The sequence below is a fragment of the Podarcis bocagei genome, assembly GCF_964188305.1.
Source record: "Podarcis bocagei genome assembly, chromosome: 1".
Taxonomy (NCBI): Eukaryota; Metazoa; Chordata; class Lepidosauria; order Squamata; family Lacertidae; genus Podarcis; species Podarcis bocagei.
The window spans coordinates 47,857,147-47,877,810 of NC_138125.1; the positions used below are offsets into that span (position 1 = coordinate 47,857,147).

At 44.2% G+C, this 20,664-nt stretch overlaps 1 protein-coding gene and 1 long non-coding RNA gene across 6 annotated transcripts in view; one reads left to right on the top strand and one right to left on the bottom strand.

Annotated features, from left to right (window-relative positions):
- Positions 1-20,664, bottom strand: part of RGS6 (regulator of G protein signaling 6) — a 223,846-nt gene that overhangs the window by 165,534 nt on the left and 37,648 nt on the right. The gene's annotated exons all lie outside the window — the stretch shown is intronic.
- On the top strand, positions 883-3,042 carry LOC308582998. Its single transcript, XR_014005988.1, has 3 exons — positions 883-2,536; positions 2,674-2,783; positions 2,989-3,042. It is a non-coding gene; the product is annotated as an uncharacterized lncRNA (long non-coding RNA).

Here is a 20,664-nt window from a genome sequence, read left to right on the forward strand (position 1 = left end):
ATCCATACAGATGTTTTGAATACAAGTGATACCTTTAGTAGACTCGATCCATCTTGGGTTTTCTGTAAATACTTGATTTTGCAGGGTGGATTATGTATCCCCATAAAAATTAAGGATTAACATGCTTTCTACATTTGACATAGGCAAAAGTATTTTTTTAATGTCTGTGGGTGCCCTCTCTGCTCTTCAGCCCTAGACGTCCACTTGGAAGGAGATGTGGGAATTCTTACACAGAAGGATGTGGTAAGTGATGTGCTCTTGGTGCCAAATCACTGGGAAGAGAAAGATAAGCCCTGTGGACTGATCCTGTCCGTCCCCGTCCCCCCATGACACACATTCTCAAATGTTGAGGAACTGTGTGTCAGGTTCATGTGGGTCACTCTCCCTGGTTGTGTGTCCTATTGTGAACTTTTTGGGATAACTGAATTTCCCCTAGGTCCTGAGAAAAGTAACATTAACAACAAGGTTTGTTCTTGAATTACCACTCATGGTCTGTCTAAGACAAACCACAAAGCTGTGTTTGCTTGGAACAAACACTAAATCAAGCAGTGACTTAGCTCTCAGTAGCATCAAGGACTGGGCAGAGGAGGAATGGTGGACACCGCCTCCCCATCCTGACCCTTCCAGGGAGGAGGAAGAGGAAGGCAGTACAGATTTACAACAGGGGTTTGAGGGAGGTCACAGCTCAGAGGCAGATGTGAGGAAAAGCTGGGAAATAATTGGAAGAACATAATGACACATTGCCATTAGAAAGCACTCCAGACTCTTCATCTCCCAGAACCCGGCGAGCCTTAAAAGTAGGAGAGCAAAGAGCTCAAAGACAAAGGGCACCTAGCAGCACCCATAGAAGAGACAATGAGGAAGTGGGAGAGATGGGGGACAACACCATTATCCAAGAGGCTGGGTTCTATAGCCTCTCTCTGTAAGATTGAAATAAAGAAGGATAGTAAGAAACTTTTCCTTGTCTTTGTAACTTTCCTGGACAACCAGCCGGGAGCCACTGACAGCATCCTGACATACAGTAGTACAGCAGTCGCGGTAGTGAAGCAGACACCATTTTCTAAATGTCCACCAGTATGCTTCGTTGCTTACCATAGTTTGGCTTAGCATTCTGTGTGATGCTTCTGCTGTCAAAGCATAACAGACACATTATATTTGACAGGCATAGATATCCTCCTGTGAGAGATTCCTGTGCTTCTATTGCCTCCACTGAAGTAAACTGTATAAATGCTTTAAGAACAAGAACGGCTTCCACATCAACCTGTGCTCAGTGAGTCTCAATATCCGTTTTATACACAACATTGGTATGAGGCTCACTTGCAGGCGTGACCCCGTTTCTGAGAAACTGTACGTTGTGATTTGACCCTTAGCAGAGAAGAATGACAGGCTGGGGACAGAGTGCAACAGAGCTGAGACACCAACAAACTACAGAAAGCCGCTGAAGTAACAGTGTCAGAGAGGCCTTGTTAATCCTGGAAAACTATGAAAGGAAAACAGAACCGAATGCCAGAAAACTTCTTGGCATCTCTGCAAGACCTCTTTATATACAAAGAACATATGGGCAGAGTTCAAGCTGTTGATTGATAGCTACTGCACTTTTTAAATATGTTTAATTTTGCTGTTCTTATATTTTAAAGGAAAAGTGTAATCTTTCACTAACTGGCTTCTAGTTAAGCTTTGTAGCTTAAAGTGTATATGAAAACAGATGAATATCAAAAGGCAGTGCTTAATAAGTTTCAATATGCTCTCGATTGTTTTTAAATATTTTTAGATTTCTTAACTTTTAAAAAATGTTCTAAATAGGTTGTTATTTAGTTTTATTAAGTGTTTATTTAGTTTCAACTGTACTGTTTTACTACTTTGTTGATGGCCACCCTGGGCTCCTTTGGGAGGAAAAGTGGGACAGAAGTTTATTATCGTCATCAATCAACAGACTCCATTGCTATCTGAGCCAGGCCATAATGAACAGTTAATTTCTAAAGATGTGAGGATTGGTTTATTGACCCCACAGTTCTAGAAGAAAGAGGATGAAGTTTGGGCCCACAAATGAAAGAAACCAGGATGCCAGTGGTTGCATTAGTCCTTTTCTAAGCTACTGAATTTGGCGGTCGAGAATAAATTCACATGACTAATTGATATTCATTGGCTAGAAAAGCCTTACTTAAAATGTAGAAAATAGGTTTAAAAAAACACTGGGGTGGAAACATGATTTGAACTAACTTCATAAATTTCATTGTCTGTTCTACTTAATCTTGCGTCATGAGAGAGCCTGTTTTATAGCACTATGAGTTTCTTCAGGATTAAATATTGCTGCTTTAAAAACAACAATTCCTTGCAACAAAGTGAGATAATCACTGGTCAGGTGCAAGTAAAAGGAACCGCTGAGAGTAAGTCAAGTCCTGTGTGGTTCTTTTAAAAAATTGGGCAGTTAGCCATTTTTTCTTTGTAGTTCTGACCTCACCTATATTCTATTAGATAAGGGTGTATAATTTAGGCTTGCCTGTAGTAGAATAACACAGTATTATGGTTTAACATGGTGAGCACTGTGTGTTCAAATTTCAAACTAATTCTTCCAATCTGTTTAGTGGAACAATTTCCTGTTGATTTCATGTTACTTTCTATTGTATTAAAAACTTTTTTCTTTTCTTTGTTCTACCTTTCACTTTCATTAAGTGCTCCTTTCTTCTGAATTGCAAGTTTTCACTTGTTTGATTGACTTAGAACTTGACAGCAAATGTTCCTGCCTTGAGAAACAGATTTGCACTTGGCCGAAAGAAGAAATGGTGAGTGGGATGTTTTCACAGCTACCAAAAGCTGTCATGTAGGAGGCTGGTGGTTTTTCTGATGAGAAGGTGGAATATTTCCTAAAATATGAAAGGTAATTGGGAGAGGTCCCTTAAAGAATGGATGAAGGGGTGGTGGTGTTCAAACGACCCAATACACGCAGAGTCACAAACCTCTCACAAAATATATTGCTTATTTTGACAGTTTCCAGAAGATGCTGAATTACAAGCCTTCAACATGTAAGCTGAAATCTGAAAACTTGGTAATATTTATCAATCAATACAAATGTTCATGGAGTTCAATTTCATGTCATGTAACGGGCAAGATTCTTCCAGTTAGTACTGTTTATTTTAAATTGTATACCCTGCTTTTTGAGGAACCTCTTTCAGAAAGCAGCTTACAATCTCCAGTAACAACCAGTTCCACGTTTTCTCAGTGAAATAAATCAATTTACCATACAGATAAAGCATGAAAAACAAAACATTCATATAGACACATTTCCCCCCCAAAATATTTGCTTACCTGGAGACATGACTGCAAACTCTGGATAGGGTCTTCAGACCATTTGAATATCTGGGGCCTAGACATATGAATGGTCTATAGAGGAGGTCATACTAAATAAGACTGAGAAGACCTTATCCTAAGAGTATAAGCCTACAGGTGTGTATTAGTTAGCATGCAGAACTCCACTCAGCTGACACCACCAACCCTGATTAATAGGATTTTCTTTTCTTTTCTTTTGGAAGCACAGAGAGACAAAGGCTTCAAGAAATGCAGGCAATTTAGAAAAGAAACCAAATGTAGCTTTTCTTCTCTGGCTCCGAACTGTTGGTACTTTGCTGACCCAGTACTAAACCTTACTAAAGTCAGCATCTACACAAGCACATCTGGACATGCAACATGATAGAAGCCATCTCTCTAGAGCAGGCATGGCCAAACTTGGCCCTCCTGATGTTTTGGGACTACAACTCCCATCATCCCTAGCTAACAGGACAAGTGGTCAGGGAAGATGTGAACTGTAGTCCCAATACATCTGGAGGGCCAAGTTTGGCCATGCCTGCTCTAGAGTAAGTGATTTCTCTTCTCCCACCCAAATATATAGAAAGAAAAAAACTATTTCTGTCAGAAGGGAACTTTGGGAGGTGACTTTTTTTTATTTTTTTTTGCAAGGGATAGTCTTGGCCCATCAGGTTTAGTGGTACTTGTAGATTTTGTTGGGAACCTGGTATGAGATGCCCATGCAGTGGAAGTTGCTCCCAGCACCAGTCACCACATAGCAGCAGCAGGTCCAAATAGCTTTTTGCTGCAGAAGATAAGGCTCAGTAAAACAGTTCTGGACATAGATATATACAGCTTGTAGGATTTGAAGATACAGATATCTACTGATCCATACTAGAACAACGTATCTGCATTGCTCCAAATAAACTCCAGCAATTCAAGACATAACACAGACTCTGACTCACGCTGATGAACACAATTGAGCTGACATACATTAATCACAGATATAGTCAGGGACACTGGGCTGGGTGATCTTGCACCTGCAATTAGCTCATCCATGGGGTGATTTAAGCTCATGAAAGAAATTAACCCCTTCCCATGCCCAGTTACTCCAACAGATTTGGTTCTGGCCAATCGGGAAGCTAGCTTTAATCCTGGCCTTTCTTAATGTTTTGCACTGCTGAAGGTGTAAAGAGGCATGTAAGAAGACTACCACCAATAAGTGTCCTGGTGTCCCTTAGCACCCCAGTTTAACAAGACATGTTTATGACTTGTTAACACATCAGACTGGAAAGAAGTGTGGCTTGCCTAATAGGTGTGAAACTCTATCTGGGCTACACCTGCTGTTTCCTGGAATGTGACTCATCAGTCTGTTCTAATGGCAAACTTGGGGTCAATCTAAACTGCTAGATTGGCGTATCCAACTATATCCAAAATGGAGCCTATCCATCATACCCATAATACATCCTGAAATTTGGTGCCAAAGCATTTAATACAGTTTCCCCCACATCTTTGCCTCCAAATCTCTGAGAAAGGCTAACCAGTAAACTGAGATGTGATGATATTTATTCCATTAGTTATGAGTGAGCATGAATATGCTATGATGCTAGTAGACATCTTTGGTGACGACTTCCAGGCCATTTGAAATGATGGCTGTTACTGATGGATGCTGGAGTCAAATAAGATTTGGTAGGATACCGCATTGGATCTCTCTGGTTTAGACCTTTCCTTTTTCCTTCCACAGAGGGTCCAAAGATAGGTTATAGGTTATAGGTTATAGGTTATAAAAACAGAAAAACAACAAAATACCAATCCCAAAATCAGTAATCCATACGGGGAAGACACCGACAACATCACTAAAAAAAAATATCAAAGGCCAGGGTAAAGAGATGCATTTTTAGGAACCAGTGGAAAGTGTAATAGATTGTGCCAAACACACGTCTCTGAGAAGGGAGTTCCATATTCTTGGGGCTACCACCGAGAAAGCCCTCTAACAAGCCAATGTCACACTCCACCCCCCAAACCTGAGTGCATCGGAAAGAAAAGGGGCTTCTCTTTTGAAACGAAGGCTGTTAAGTCTTAAAACACTAATACCGTACAAAGCTTTATGCAAAAAAATCTCTCCAAATACAGTTTTTATAGTTTTCACAAACATTGTTTTGCTGGGTATCTGCCTTGAATGAAGCATTGCTCATTTTCTGAAATTTGATTAGCTCTCCAGGAAATCAGTGTCCCAAAATTAGGACAGTTGTGCCTGGCCTGGGGGATGGAGGAGGAAAGGGAGCCTGCAATTTAGATATGAAATTGCCTGGCGATGAGTAAGACCATTGGCTCATCTGGCCTAATGCTGCATGCTCTGACTTTGTGGCCGTCCCAAGCATGGGTCCTCCCCAGCCTTGTTACATGAAGTTCCTTTGGACAAGGAGATGTTGGGAGCGGAACCTGGACTCAGCTACATGGTATGTGCTCTCCCACCAAGCCATGGCTTCTCCCCAACTTCACATGAATGCAGTTAAGACACAAAGCTCTTTCTGATATGGCTTCCGTTAAAGGGGTTAACATCAGCTGAGTTTTAAAATCCAGAAACCTCTTTTCTGTTTCGAGCGCTGCCTTGGGATGGATTGAAATTCTCAGCATTGCGCAGCTCCTGCTCCATATTCTTCTTGCAGTACATGACGAGACAGCTTCACTGTAACCTCTGCGTCACTCATGTCTCCACCTCCTTTCCATGCTGCTCAGATTTCTGCCACAAGCAGTTCACCGTGAGGAAAAGCACACTTCCTAGTTATATCTGATATACTGAAAAGGGCTACTGTACTTCTTTGCTGAAGGCCAGCCTAAATCAGGCCCCAGTTGTTTTGGTCTACAATGGGTGGGGCTGGTGTGAGTTGTAGTCCAAAATATCTGGAAATCATCCCTTGGGGAAGGCAGTTCTAGACTGTGGACCCAGTGGTTTTGTTTGTTACTATGTTGTGTATTTCTGTGTTTTTATACTGCAAACAGCCTTGTGATCCACGGATGATGGGTAGTATAGAAATTTAATAAATCCAAATAATATTAGCCAGGAGTAGATAAATTGCAACTGCATTTCCCCCACAGCTGTAAATGCCCCATATGATGGAGCTTTCAATACGGCAATCTTACTGCTGAGATACATAGAAAAGTAACTTAAAGATGAACACACTATATCTGCATCAAGTCTAATTCTGAAAAGAATTGTCTTCAGCATGAGTGCTTCCATGCAGCTTTTAAAAGAAAATCAGGGGAAGGTGGCAGCAATCTACATACAGAAGCAGTCAAACACATAATAAAGGGGGGTGGGAGGGGGGGGAAACCACACACACCAAGGCTGTATCTTGGAGTGTTAAAATACATCTAAATGCGTTTATGCCAACCCTCAAAAGAAGGGCAGGAAAAAATCATTTTGTAGCTTGGAGCAAACTGGAGTTATGCGTTTGCATGTATTTCATCATCGGCTTATTTAATGTCTTCTGTTTCTTAGGATGACTCTATAATTCATCAGCTGCCTTAGGAGACCTATAATAAAGTGATGCTTGTCCTGCTTCCTCTATTTTTATAACTCTTTGCAGGGAATCTCTGAATTCTAATGCAAAACAAGGTACTGAAGTCTGGCTGGAAGCAGGTATTCCTATTTCTCTGTTTTGCTCCCAAACTCATAATATTTAAATGCTGTTAGGAAGCTGAACAGCCTTAATTAAAAATAAATATATCTTTAGGGTGAAGAGTCAGATCAAAGAATCGAAATACTACTACTACTGTTATATTCAGATTCGACAGAATAACTCTGAAACGATGGTGATAAATTATCATAATAAAATCTTATTAGGCAACCGCAGCAGTCATAGCTAAGTGCACAGGTAGCCTCAACAACTGAAAAGGGCAGGTAACTGCTGGCTGACATTATGTGTAATGGCAAGATAATTTCAGGGCAATTTTTAGTGAAAAGAGCAGTAAAAGAATACTGCAGCTTTCTTGATGCTACATGATTCAAATTCATGATTATACCCCGCCCTCCCCAGCCAAGGCCAGGCTCAGGGCGGCTAACAAGCAATAATAAAAACAAGTTGAATGAATACAACTTAAAAACAAGATTAAAATACAACATTAAAATATTGAAACATTAAAATATTAAAATGCAGCCTCATCACAGGAGGAGAAAGGAAAAAAAAAAAAAAGAAAGAGGGGGAGGGAGTCAAATTGGCTCCAAGCCGAAGGCCAGGTGGAACAACTCTGTCTTACAGGCCCTGCGAAAAGAAATCAGATCCTGCAGGGCCCTGGTCTACTGAGACAGAGCGTTCCACCAGGACGGAGCCAGAGTTGAAAAGGCCCTGGCTCTGGTTGAAGCTAATCTAACTTCCTTAGGGCCCGGGACCACTAGGGTGTTGCTATTTATGGACCTTAAGGTCCTCCGTGGGGCATACCGGGAGAGGCGGTCCCGTAGGTATGAGGGTCCTAGGCCGTGAAGGGCTTTAAAGGTCAAAACCAGCACCTTAAATCTGACCCTGTACTCCACCGGGAGCCAGTGCAGATGGAAAAGCACTGGGTGAATACGCTCCCATAGCAGAGACCCCATGAGGAACCTCACTGCAGCATTCTGCACCCGCTGGAGTTTCTGGGACAGCTTCAAGGGGAGCCCTGCGTAGAGCGAATTACAGTAGTCAAGCCTGGAGGTGACCGTCGCATGGATCACTGTGGCCAGGTCGGGGCGAGAAAGTTAAGGGACCAACTGCTTGATGCGGCGAAGGTGGAAAAATGTCGCCTTGGCTGTTGCTGTAACTTGCGCCTCCATGGAAAGGGAGGCATCAAGGATTACACCCAAACTCTTAACGAAAGGCAATGGCACTAATTGGGCCCCCGCAAGAGAAGGGAGTTGCCCCTCATCCCCATGCCATCCCAACCCAGCCATAGGACCTCTGTCTTCGAAGGGTGTAGTTTAAATTGGCTCCCACGAAACCATCCAGCCACAGCTTCCAAGCATCTGGTCAGTATGTCCAGGGCCAAGTCGGTGTGGCCATCCATTACTGTTTATTGTGTCATCATACTGCACAATAAATATTTTTATTGACATGAGCAAAACAACTAAGGTAATAGAGATGGAGTTGTTGCTTTAGAAACTTTTAAAACTTATTCAACAAAATGTGTATGCCACATAACTGTAAATGACTTTACTGTTACAGTAATTTTGTAAAATGGAAAAAATAACCTTGTAACTCCCTTTTTGTTACAATCAAGTACAGTGGTACCTCAGATTAAGTACTTAATTCGTTCCGGAGGTCTGTTCTTAACCTGAAATTGTTCTTAACCTGAAGCACCACTTTAGCTAATGGGGCCTCCCGCTGCCACCGCGCCGCTGGAGCACAATTTCTGTTCTCATCTTGAAGCAAAGTTCTTAACCTGAGGTAATATTTCTGGGTTAGCACAGTCTGTAACCTGAAGCGTATGTAACCCGCAGTAGCACTGTATATAAATTTTATGAAATAAAATAAAATAAAACCTCTAAGCAGTTTACAAATACTTGTATCTAATGTAGCACTATGTAAGGCTCCTGTCACAGCAAGAACTTCTACTTGAGCAACAGAAAATTCCCCACTCCACACACACACCCCAAATCTGTTCTGTGCAGAAATTCTTGCTCTGACAGGACATAGGAGCCAGATATATAAAATAAAATAAAATAAAATAAAATAAAATAAAATAAAATAAAATAAAATAAAATATACATTAAAATTGTTAATAAAAACGATGGTAAAGCAAGTAGTTGGGGTTTTTTTTTAAAAAAAGCAAAATGAATAACACCAGCAGTTAAAAGTATACATATATTTATTTATTAGATTTGTATACAACCCTTCATTGGAAGATCTAGGGGCTGTTCACAGCCTAAAAATACAACATAAAAAAACCACAACACATAATGAAAATAAGAATGAAAACAAAACAAATAACCCCACTTCCCACAAAAGAATCAACCAAAGGCCTGGTTGAAGAGGAATGTTTTTGCCTGGCACCCAAAGTGTATAATGAAGGCACCAGGTGAGTCTCCCTAGGTGAGCTAAAATGACAGATTAAAGTGCACATCAACTTTACACGTCTGGGCAGAAAAGTTTTCATCAGGCTCCAAAAAGAATACTGAAAAGCACCTGCCTAATCATAGAATCATAGAGTTGGAAGAGACCACAAGGGCCATCGAGTCCAACCCCCTGCCAAGCAGGAAACCCCATCAGAGCACTCCTGACATATGGTTGTCAAGCCTCTGCTTAAAGACCTCCAAAGTAGGAGACTCCACCACACTCCTTGGCAGCAAATTCCACTGTCGAACAGCTCTTACTGTCAGGAAGTTCTTCCTAATGTTTAGGTGGAATCTTCTTTCTTGTAGTTTGGATCTATTGCTCCGTGTCCGCTTCTCTGGAGCAGCAGAAAACAACCTTTCTCCCTCCTCTATATGACATCCTTTTATATATTTGAACATGGCTATCATATCACCCCTTAACCTCCTCTTCTCCAGGCTAAACATGCCCAGCTCCCTTAGCCGTTCCTCATAAGGCATCGTTTCCAGGCCTTTGACCATTTTGATTGCCCTCCTCTGGACACGTTCCAGTTTGTCAGTGTCCTTCTTGAATTGTGGTGCCCAGAACTGGACACAGTACTCCAGGTGAGGTCTGACCAGAGCAGAATACAGTGGCACTATTACTTCCCTTGATCTAGATGCTATACTCCTATTGATGCAGCCCAGAATTGCATTGGCTTTTTTAGCTGCCGCGTCACACTGTTGGCTCATGTCAAGTCTGTGGTCAACCAAGACTCCTAGATCCTTTTCACATGTACTGCTCTCAAGCCAGGTGTCACCCATCTTGTATTTGTGCCTCTCATTTTTTTTGCCCAAGTGCAATACTTTACATTTCTCCCTGTTAAAATTCATCTTGTTTGTTTGTAATGTCAAGGGTCAGAGAGTTCCAGACTGTAGGAGCCTCATGTAGCATATAGAGTTAATGCCATGTTCTTCCAAAAGCAGTGTGTAATTTGGTATAACACTTGGGTGGTTTAGAGTGGACCATTTTCCTCCTTGCACAGCTGCACCTGCTGCTGCGTGGGGAAATTCTTCTTCCTCTTTGGCCGACTGATACAGACAGCCAAGCTGCCCTAGGAAGAGGCTGCTCCCCACAGGGGAGTTTGCCTTGTCTCCCTGTCTCTGACCATCCCTGTTCTCTTGAGCCAAAGTCTTCCAAATGTGGAAATTGGAAAGACATTCAAAGCACCAAATCCCTTGACTCAGCTACTGCTAATGTGGAGAAATGGCTGTAATTTAAAGTCTGGATCCAAAGCAAGATTTTGCAATAAAACCCACAGCGCATTAATGGCCAGAATTCTTAAATGTTTGAAAACCTCTGCAAATGGCCAGTAAGTACTTAGGTACTGAGGTCCTTAAAGCAGGAGCTCATTTTTTTATACTTTTCTTAAAAGAAGGAACAACAGCTCCAAACAGTTTTTCAGTAAAGGTTACAATCATTTATTATTTATAAAAGTGTAATATTACCGAACAGATATAAAAAGAACAGGTCCCTGGACACAGGCTCTAACATGAGGCTTTTGGGGAGCGATAGAATGGGACATTGGTCTTCCAGCCTGCTTAAGGATGAGACCAGATTTAAAAACTACCCTGCAAGAAGGCAGAAAACTTGTATTGCTTGTATTTTTAAAAGGGGGAGGTCAAAGAAAGGGAGTCATTCTGTCTCAAAACCTCTCACCCTAGAAGGGTAAGCTTGAGGCTAAAATCCTCCATAAGGTAAAGGGTAAAGGGACCCCTGACCATGGAGTTGCGGCGCTCATCTCGCTTTATTGGCCAAGGGAGCCAGCGTACAGCTTCCGGGTCATGTGGCCAGCATGACTAAGCTGCTTCTGGCGAACCAGAGCAGCGCACGGAAACGCTGTTTACCTTCCCGCTGGAGCGGTACCTATTTATCTACTTGCACTTTGACGTGCTTTCAAACTGCTAGGTTGGCAGGAGCTGGGACCGAGCAACGGGAGCTCACCCCGTCACGGGGATTCGAACCGCCGACCTTCTGATCGGCAAGTCCTAGGCTCTGTGGTTTAACCCACAGCGCCACCCGTGTCCCAAAAATCCTCCATACCCTGAGTCTAATTAGGCCCACAAGGCCCTCTGGGGCAGACAGTGCCCATCTGGCCCAACCCCTGGTGACATCTGGTGCAAGGCCGGTAAAAGTTTGGTTCAGGTGAAAGGGAGAGTTGGAGGCACCTCTGATCAGCTGCCTAGCCCTATGTGCAAAATAGTGCTGCCTAGCCCTAGTGCTTTGAAAGGAGTTTCAGGTCTTTGGAAGTCCTTCAAAGCACTCCCTTGTTCTGTGCTTTGAAAGGAGCTCAGCAAGACCCAATAATCAAACGATTATCAGGTCCTGAGCAGGGATCTTACAAAGTTCTCTGCAAGACTTCCGTGGGCAAAAAAAGATCACCTAAAGCCATTGTGACATCAAGTGATTGGCAGCTGGGAACCTATCATAATTGGCCTGTGAGGGGTGGGTGAGATAATGATCTGGCCCAGCGGCCAGATCCCCACCCCTGCTCCCACATTTACCTGGGAGTAAATGTGGGAGCAAGGTTCCTTTTTCTAACAATAGCTCTTCTACGGATGCTGTTAGAGCTATTGTGCTGAAAAGGAACAAAATCAGATTCTTTCCAGTGAAAAGCAACACAATAATTACCCTTCATGGGTGAGAAATTCTGCTTGCTCCACGGGGATTAATTTTAGTTTATTTCAAATTAACTGCCAGGCTTTAATGATTTTTAGCACATGCAGTTAATGAGGCCTGGGAGTGAGAAATCCAGGGGTCTTTGAATCGCAGGCAGAGAAAGCCCAGAAACACTTCACCCACCCACCTGTTTTTCATTCTGTAATGATCAGAAGAATGCCAAGAGCGGAGAAATGATAGTTAATAGTGAAGAATGGAACCTGCTCATAGAACCACATGCATTTCCACTGGACTTTAGCTATTTATGTATCTCACTTGTGATGGAAGCAGGCAGGTAGTGCCTAGGGTAAGCTAGGAACAGTCTGAACAACAGCCTAAATAGGCCTCAACAAGGTAATAATAGTCAAATTGTGTAACATTCTCATTTCATAAATGTTCAGCATTTAAGAACATAAGAAGACACCTGCTGGATTGGGCCCATCTAGTCCAACATCCTGTTTACACAGTGGCCAGCCTGCAAGCTAGACTTGAACACAACAGAACTGGCAGTGGAGGTCAGACACAACCATCGTGGCTAGCAGCCATTGCTAGCATTTGAACACGCTTCCAAAACTGAAGCCAAATCACATCGCTTGCTGGGTGGCTTAGTTGCTGTGCTGCTGAGATCCAAGACCTGGTTCCCGAGTTCAAGAAAGACGCAAAGTTTTGGCCGCCCTTCAATTGATTTGTGAGGGTAACAGTCAAGTTATTTGCCCCAATTTATGTGTAGTACTTCAAATGATTCTCACTGTAACTGTTATGTCTGGTGAGAGGTCATTTTCAAAGTTGGAACTTATAAAAATAAGTATGTGTTGCAAGTACATCCAGTAGGATTAGCAGTGATGTCAGCTGAACTGGGAGAAGTTTGGATTACAGAAATTTGATTGAGGACTCTGCTTCCAAGAAGGCAAAACAATTTTTCATTTCACTAAACAGGGAATGAAAACATTGACTCTTACATGATTAATCACTATAACGTTATTTTTCAGTGAACTGGCTATCACTAAATTCACCATACAGTATATCCTTCCTACCATATCATACAAAACCTTAAAAAAACCACACCACTTTGGGGCTGTTTCTGGTTACAAAGGAGAATCGTGTATGAAGGTAACAACTTGTTTATGCCTTGCATTCATGTATTTACAGTTTGTGGTAATATAATGGTTTGCATCAGAGGTCTTCAATTGGGGGATGGTGAGCCACTAGTGAGTTGCAGCTGGATCCAAAATGGGTCATAACACTATCGCCATGGAAATATGTGGCAAAGGGTTACGAAATGGGTCTCCAAATGCATGTTTGGGTTAAACATGGGTCTGAAAAGGTTGGAGAGACCCAGTTTACATAATATTCTCCACGCCAGTTGTAATGAAAATTGGCAAGGAATGTATTAATGAATCATTTATCTGTACTTTCATTGCAGCTCTGTGTATATAGAATTGGCTCTATTCATGCCTGACTTGCTTTCATACCTTTAATGGCCACAATGACTCTCTTGCCCAGGCCCCCCCAAAACCCTAGGGTATCCATGGGCATAGCCAGGATTTTTGTTTGGGGGGGCATGCTTTTGTTGGGGGGTCAGAACCTCAGATTTGTATTGATTCTTATTGATGGGGGCAACTGCCCCCCTGCCAACACCCATTGTTGAAATGTATAGGAAATATTCCAGTAGACAGGTTGGGAGGCAATTCCAGCAACTATGTCAGGAAGCAATTACAGAGTTGAGCGTTTGCTGGAGGGGGTGAGCACATGATCTATGTCTAAGCCTGTCCAAAATTATTTGGGCCAGATCCAAGATGCAGAGGAAACGGATTGGTGCTGAAAGACCAAGATAAATTGTGTGCTCATGGAGGCTCAGTTGGAAGCAACATCAATATGTCAAGTCTGTAGAACGTGTGTATTTTAAGAAGTGTATTTTAAATGAAAACACACTCTTGTCATGAGGCTCCCCTGATTTCTGATGTCTGCAGGAGGAAATCTATGCACTAACAGGTGAACAGATGAACACTGGAGGTGGGGAAGCTGGGTAATGTTGGAACAGGACTAAACCCTAATATGGGGCAAATGATGTAGTACTGATGACCTACCTTACAAGCTTACCTAATAAGGATTAATTATAACACTTTGAAGCCTCATACTTGTTTGTTATATTTTAATATATGCATTTTACAGTTACAAATAGCTTCGTTATATAAGGAAGATGCTAGGGGAAGTGCAAGAACATTAAGATTCTGATAAGTGGAAGAGTCTCACCTTCTTGGAGCTGTTTTACATGGCAGCCTTCAGAATACTTTGTACTCCCAATGACAGGTGAATATGAGCTCCTTTAAAAGGAGCTTGGTGCCCAATGGAAAAATCTTACATTTCGAACACTGAAATTCTTTATGCGTATCTGTGCTTTTTGTCTCCACAGTTGTTCCCATACTGATCTAAGTGGGGGGGGGCACTTCTGGTTGTGTGTCTCTTCCATGCAGTAACTGAGGAACCAGGTGCTTTTTTGCATGAACTCAGATCAGAGAGGACACAGCTACAGACGCAGCAAATCAAACACACTTAGACATATATACATGCAGGGAAGTTACGCCCAGTCAGTTTCATTAGCATGCAAACCTTAACTAGAGCCAGTTAAGAGAAAGTTTGTTTTCTGCAAGAGACCCTAGTGTAGGTGTGGAGAATCTTTGGCCCTCCAGAGGGTGCTGAACTTTACAGGATGGTTTATTGTGGCACAGAGCTGAGCTTATTGTTCAATAATTGTATAAGATATGGATAGAGTGGCTAGATGTACCTATTTTATTAAATACATTTGTTGGCTCTTATAGAGTTTATTTTTCTGTCACATATTTTTTAAAATAAAGAAAGTACACAAAATTTAACATTATTTAAAAAACCCTCCATCTTCTGTTCTACCCCAAAGGGCAATCTCAGTGGAGAAGAGAGTTACTATAGAAGCTAGGTAGCTGTATTACAATGATTGTCAAAATCCTGCTAAAGCAAAGTGATCTAACTGGCTGAATGCCTAGTCCAAGGATATCCAGTAATGAAACTGCTTCATCATTGGAAAGAATAGCTGTAATATACATCACAACCTACAGAACACTAAATTAGGTGGGTTTCATTTGTAATATGTAGACTGCACCAACTATGCTGCAACAGGATTCTGACGGATTCCAACATGTTGGATTGATAAATATTAAAGACTATCAAGTACTAAATGGTGCTTACATTTCTGGGAGACGTAAATATATCAGTTTGTGTGATTAGTCAGCTATTTAGAGTCAGAGGCGGATATATTTATATACCCCAGAGTATCCAACTGACAGGCACCCACCGACAAGCAACAAGTGAAATCCATTTCTGACAACATTACTTGGGCTAATTCATAGGAGCCAACTCCTAGAGGCCAAGGTCCCTTCACCCCCCCAATAGAATATTTGAAGGGGCCAGCCCCCCCCCAAGTTAATCGCCATTCAAATGATGTTCATGTGCTGCATCTTGTGATCGATTATGCAGGCCAGGACTTACCTGAGCCCCTCAGTATTACCGTATTTTTCGCCCTATAAGACGCACTTTTTCCCCACCCAAAAATGAAGGGGAAATGTGGGTGCGTCATATGGGGCGAATGCAGGCTTTCGCTGAAGCCTGGAGAGCGAGAGCGGTAGGTGCGCACCAACCCCTCTCGCTCTCCAGGCATCGCGGACCTCTCGGCAAGCAGCGGGAACGCTCCCGCTGCTTGGGGAGAGTTGCCGGCATCCCGAAGCCTGCGGGCGCTGATCTCAGCGCGTGCAGGCTTCGCGGATCTCTCCTCAAGCAGCGGGAATGTTCCCGCTGCTTGGGGAGAGTTGCCTGCATCCCGAAGCCTGCGCGCGCTGATCTCAGCGCGTGCAGGCTTAGCGGATCTCTCCTCAAGCAGCGGGAACGCTCCCGCTGCTTGGGGAGAGTTGCCGGCATCCCGAAGCCTGCGGGCGCTGATCTCAGCGCGTGCAGGCTTCGCGGATCTCTCCTCAAGCAGCGGGAATGTTCCCGCTGCTTGGGGAGAGTTGCAGGCATCCCGAAGCCTGCGCGCACTGATCTCAGCGCGTGCAGGCTTCGCGGATCTCTCCTCAAGCAGCGGGAACGTTCCCGCTGCTTGGGGAGAGTTGCAGGCATCCCGAAGCCTGCGCGCGCTGATCTCAGCGCGTGCAGGCTTTGCGGATCTCTCCTCAAGCAGCAGGAACGTTCCCGCTGCTTGGGGAGAGTTGCCGGCATCCCGAAGGCTGCGCGCGCTGATCTCAGCGCGTGCAGGCTTAGCGGATCTCTCCTCAAGCAGCGGGAACGCTCCCGCTGCTTGGGGAGAGTTGCCGGCATCCCGAAGCCTGCGGGCGCTGATCTCAGCGCGTGCAGGCTTCGCGGATCTCTCCTCAAGCAGCGGGAATGTTCCCGCTGCTTGGGGAGAGTTGCCTGCATCCCGAAGCCTGCGCGAGCTGATCTCAGCGCGTGCAGGCTTAGCGGATCTCTCCTCAAGCAGCGGGAACGCTCCCGCTGCTTGGGGAGAGTTGCCGGCATCCCGAAGCCTGCGGGCGCTGATCTCAGCGCGTGCAGGCTTCGCGGATCTCTCCTCAAGCAGCGGGAACGTTCCCGCTGCTTGGGGAGAGTTGCAGGCATCCCGAAGCCTGCGCGCACTGATCTCAGCGCGTGCAGGCTTCGCGGATCTCTCCTCAAGCATCGGGAACGTTCCCGCTGCTTGGGGAGAGTTGCAGGCATCCCGAAGCCTGCGCGCGCTGATCTCAGCGCGTGCAGGCTTTGCGGATCTCTCCTCAAGCAGCGGGAACGTTCCCGCTGCTTGGGGAGAGTTGCAGGCATCCCGAAGCCTGCGCGCGCTGATCTCAGCGCGTGCAGGCTTAGTGGATCTCTCCTCAAGCAGCGGGAACGCTCCCGCTGCTTGGGGAGAGTTGCAGGCATCCTGAAGCCTGCGCGCGCTGATCTCAGCGCGTGCAGGCTTCGCGGATCTCTCCTCAAGCAGCGGGAACGCTCCCGCTGCTTGGGGAGAGTTGCCGGCATCCCGAAGCCTGCGCGTGCTGATCTCAGCGCGTGCAGGCTTCGCGGATCTCTCCTCAAGCAGCGGGAACGGTCCCGCTGCTTGGGGAGAGTTGCAGGCATCCCGAAGCCTGCGCGGCTGATCTCAGCGCGTCCAGGCTTCGCGGATCTCTCCTCAAGCAGCGGGAACGGTCCCGCTGCTTGGGGAGAGTTGCCGGCATCCCAAAGCCTGCGAGCGCTAATCTCAGCGCGTCCAGGCTTCGCGGACCTCTTCTCAAGCAGCGGGAGCCACCGCTGGGCTCCCACGGCTTGCAGAGAGCTCCCTGTTTGGGGGCTGGGGTCAGGGGAAGCTCGGGCGGCCCCAGCCCCGCGCCTGGGGGGAAATAATTTTTTTCCCTTTATTTTCCCCCCAAAAAACTAGGTGCATCTTATGGGACGGTGCGTCATATAGGGCGAAAAATACGGTATATTCAAGTTGGCAGCCCTGGGCTAATTACATTGAAAAGACTTGCATCTGCATTAGACAATCACATGTTGTGCCCAGTTTGCATGATTTAAAATCAGAACAAACAGCCTAATTAGGAAGAGTGAGATGTCCTTCAGTTCTAAAATAAAATTTGGTGTAATGGGTGAAACATGTTAAAGAAAAATGTTTGGGGCACAGCTTCAGTAAAGAGGTACTAGTAACATCTTGAGAGCAGTTGCACTGTAAAGATACAAAAGTGTACACAATCAGTTTGGGGAAATAAATTGTCTGAATCCAGGAAACAGAACAGGGCTGTGCCACAAATGAGACTCCTCACACACCTGTCTGTTGTGAAAGGTTTGTTTCTGGAAACTTTCCCTTTTGAAAATACACAGATACAGGACCCGAGAAAGCTGTGGGCCCCAAATTTCGTGTGTGTGTGTGTGTGTGTGTGTGTGTGTGTGTGTTTTTCTATGGAGGGGCAGGAGTATTAGCAAATCTGCTTGTGTGCCAGTGCCTGGGAACCCATGTCTCACAGTCACAAAAGATTCACAAAATCTTCAATGGAAATGACTGTGCACCACAGGCATTATTGCAATGGTCATGATTGTCTAGCTTGCATTGGGGAATTTAGCAATAATAACACCACTGTTATAATTAGAATAGTTATTCACTAAAATAGCTTAAAGGGGAGTTTTTAAAAGGCTTCAAGATTGTGAAGCGTAGTTACAGAAAGATAACATGCTTTGGTCACACATGGCATAGGCTACCCACCCCAACTATACCAGGCATAGGCAAACTCGGCCCTTCAGATGTTTTGGGACTACAACTCCCATCATCCCTAGCTAACAGGACCAGTGGTCAGGGATGATGGAAACATCTGGAGGCCCGAGTTTGCCTATGCCTGGACTATACACTTTGACTGTGATCTTAACCCCTGGAAGGCAGTGGTAGGGCTTAATGGAAAGGGGAAACCAGCATTGCAATCTACTGCTATGCCATCCAGGGCAGAACCAGTGAGGAATAACAACAACAACAACAACAACAACAACAACAACAACAACAACAACAACAACAACAACAACAACAACAACAACATATTTATACCCCGCCCATCTGGCTGGGAGGCTTCCAACAAAATATTGAACTACAGTAATGCATCAAACATTGAAAGCTTACTTAAACAGGGCTGCCTTCAGATGTCTTCTAAATGTCAGGTAGTTGTTTATGTCTTTGACATCTGATGGGAGGGCGTTCCACAGGTTGAGTGCTACTACTGAGAAGGCCCTCTTCACTGTGTCAGCTTCCAGGCTCACAAAAACAAGAGGTCGGCAAGGTCTGAAGTATGCTCAAAACATGGTTGGTAATGCACAGATAATGCTCTTGATATAGGCAGTGGAAAACGTATCACACCAGGGCCAGCCCAAGACATTTTGGCACCTGAGGCAAACCACAAAATGCCCTCACCCCAGGCAGGGAAGAAGGGGTGAGTGAATAAAAAATCGGGGCCAGCAGTGCCTTTTACTCATCAAGATGTTGCTGTAGAAGCAGGATTGGGGAGGGGGGCTGTGGAGGAGGTGGCAGATCTGGCCTCCAAGGAGAACACTGTGGTGACAGGTGATACATTCTTGGAGACTGGATCTCCTGCCCTGTATTGCGCCCATTGTCACCAGGGTGCTCAAATACCATAAATCAAAAACGCAAATATAGAAATGATTGCTATAGTGTAAATATATATAAAAAAATACCTGCCTGTAATGCGGAAGACAGTGGCCTTGTGACCTGTGTAGGTCTGCTCAGCCTGCTGTCCAGGTGCTCTGCTAACTGCTGATGGGCTTGTTGTTATTTATCTTAAAACCAAGACTTGGTCTGGACATCACTTCAAAAGAGGGCTGTCCTCTTGTCAAGTGCAAACAGTAAAGTACAAACTATATGAAGGCGCTGGTTTGGTCATGCCTGCCTCTTATACTTAACAGATCAACAGAACAATGCTTGCTCTGTTTTAGGCTCCGGCTTCCTCACACCCTCCAGACCGCGATTCCGATAAGGCTGCTTACAGCCAGGGCTGTCCCAGGTGGTATCACAGGAGCTTTAAATACAGTGGTACCTCGCAAGACGAATGCCTCGCAAGACAAAAAACTTGCTAGACGAAAGGTTTTTCCGTTTTCGATTTGCCTCGCAAGACGAATTTCCCTATGGGCTTGTTTCGCAAGACGAAAACGTCTCGCGACTTTGTTTCCTTTGTCTAAAAACAAAGACATGTTTTGTTTATAAAGTTAATTTATTTTCCCTTCAATTTTTGAACTGCTCTTTACAGTATGTGTGACTTTAAAGAGCAGTTGATAAACTGTTGTTGTACCAAATTTGGCTTTGTTTGGACTTTTTTTGACCATAGGAACGCATTAATTGATTTTCAATGCATTCCTATGGGATTTCGTGATTCGCAAGACGAAAAATTCGCTAGATGACAAAACTTGCGGAACGAATTAATTTCGTCTTGCGGGGCACCACTGTATATGGTGTGAATGTGCCCTTTGACACTGCTAAAAGAATGTCTTTCATTCACATTTTCCCCCTGCTGCAGAATCATAGAATTGTAGAGCTGGAAGGTACCCTTGCGGTCCCTGCCATGGGGGAATCTTTTTCCCAATGTGGGGCTCAAACCCACAACCCTGAGATTAAGAGTCTCATGCTCTACCAGCTGAACTTGCCCAGGTCCTAAGGGTTAAAGTACTCTGAAGAGACATAAGCATGGCATTTGTTTGTTTGTTTTTGTTTATAAGATAAACTTGCTTCAAGCACCATGGAGACCTGACCACTACCATTTGGTAAATGGTCATTTGTATTCACCCAATTCCTCTGTCTTATCTCTCATTCTCACGAAACCAGTGCACAGGAACAACATATTGTACATTTATACAAATATATTTGGTTATAGTTTCTGTTCAAAATTTAAATGTTCCTGCAAGCTCCCCTTTGAAGATGCAAGAGCTACATATATTATTATTATTATTATTATTATTATTATTATTATTATTACTACTATCATTATTATTACTACTACTACTGCTACTACCGACCCATTACCCTAAGGTCCCAGGACAGGTTACAACAATTAAAACTACTCAGACTTCTCACCTA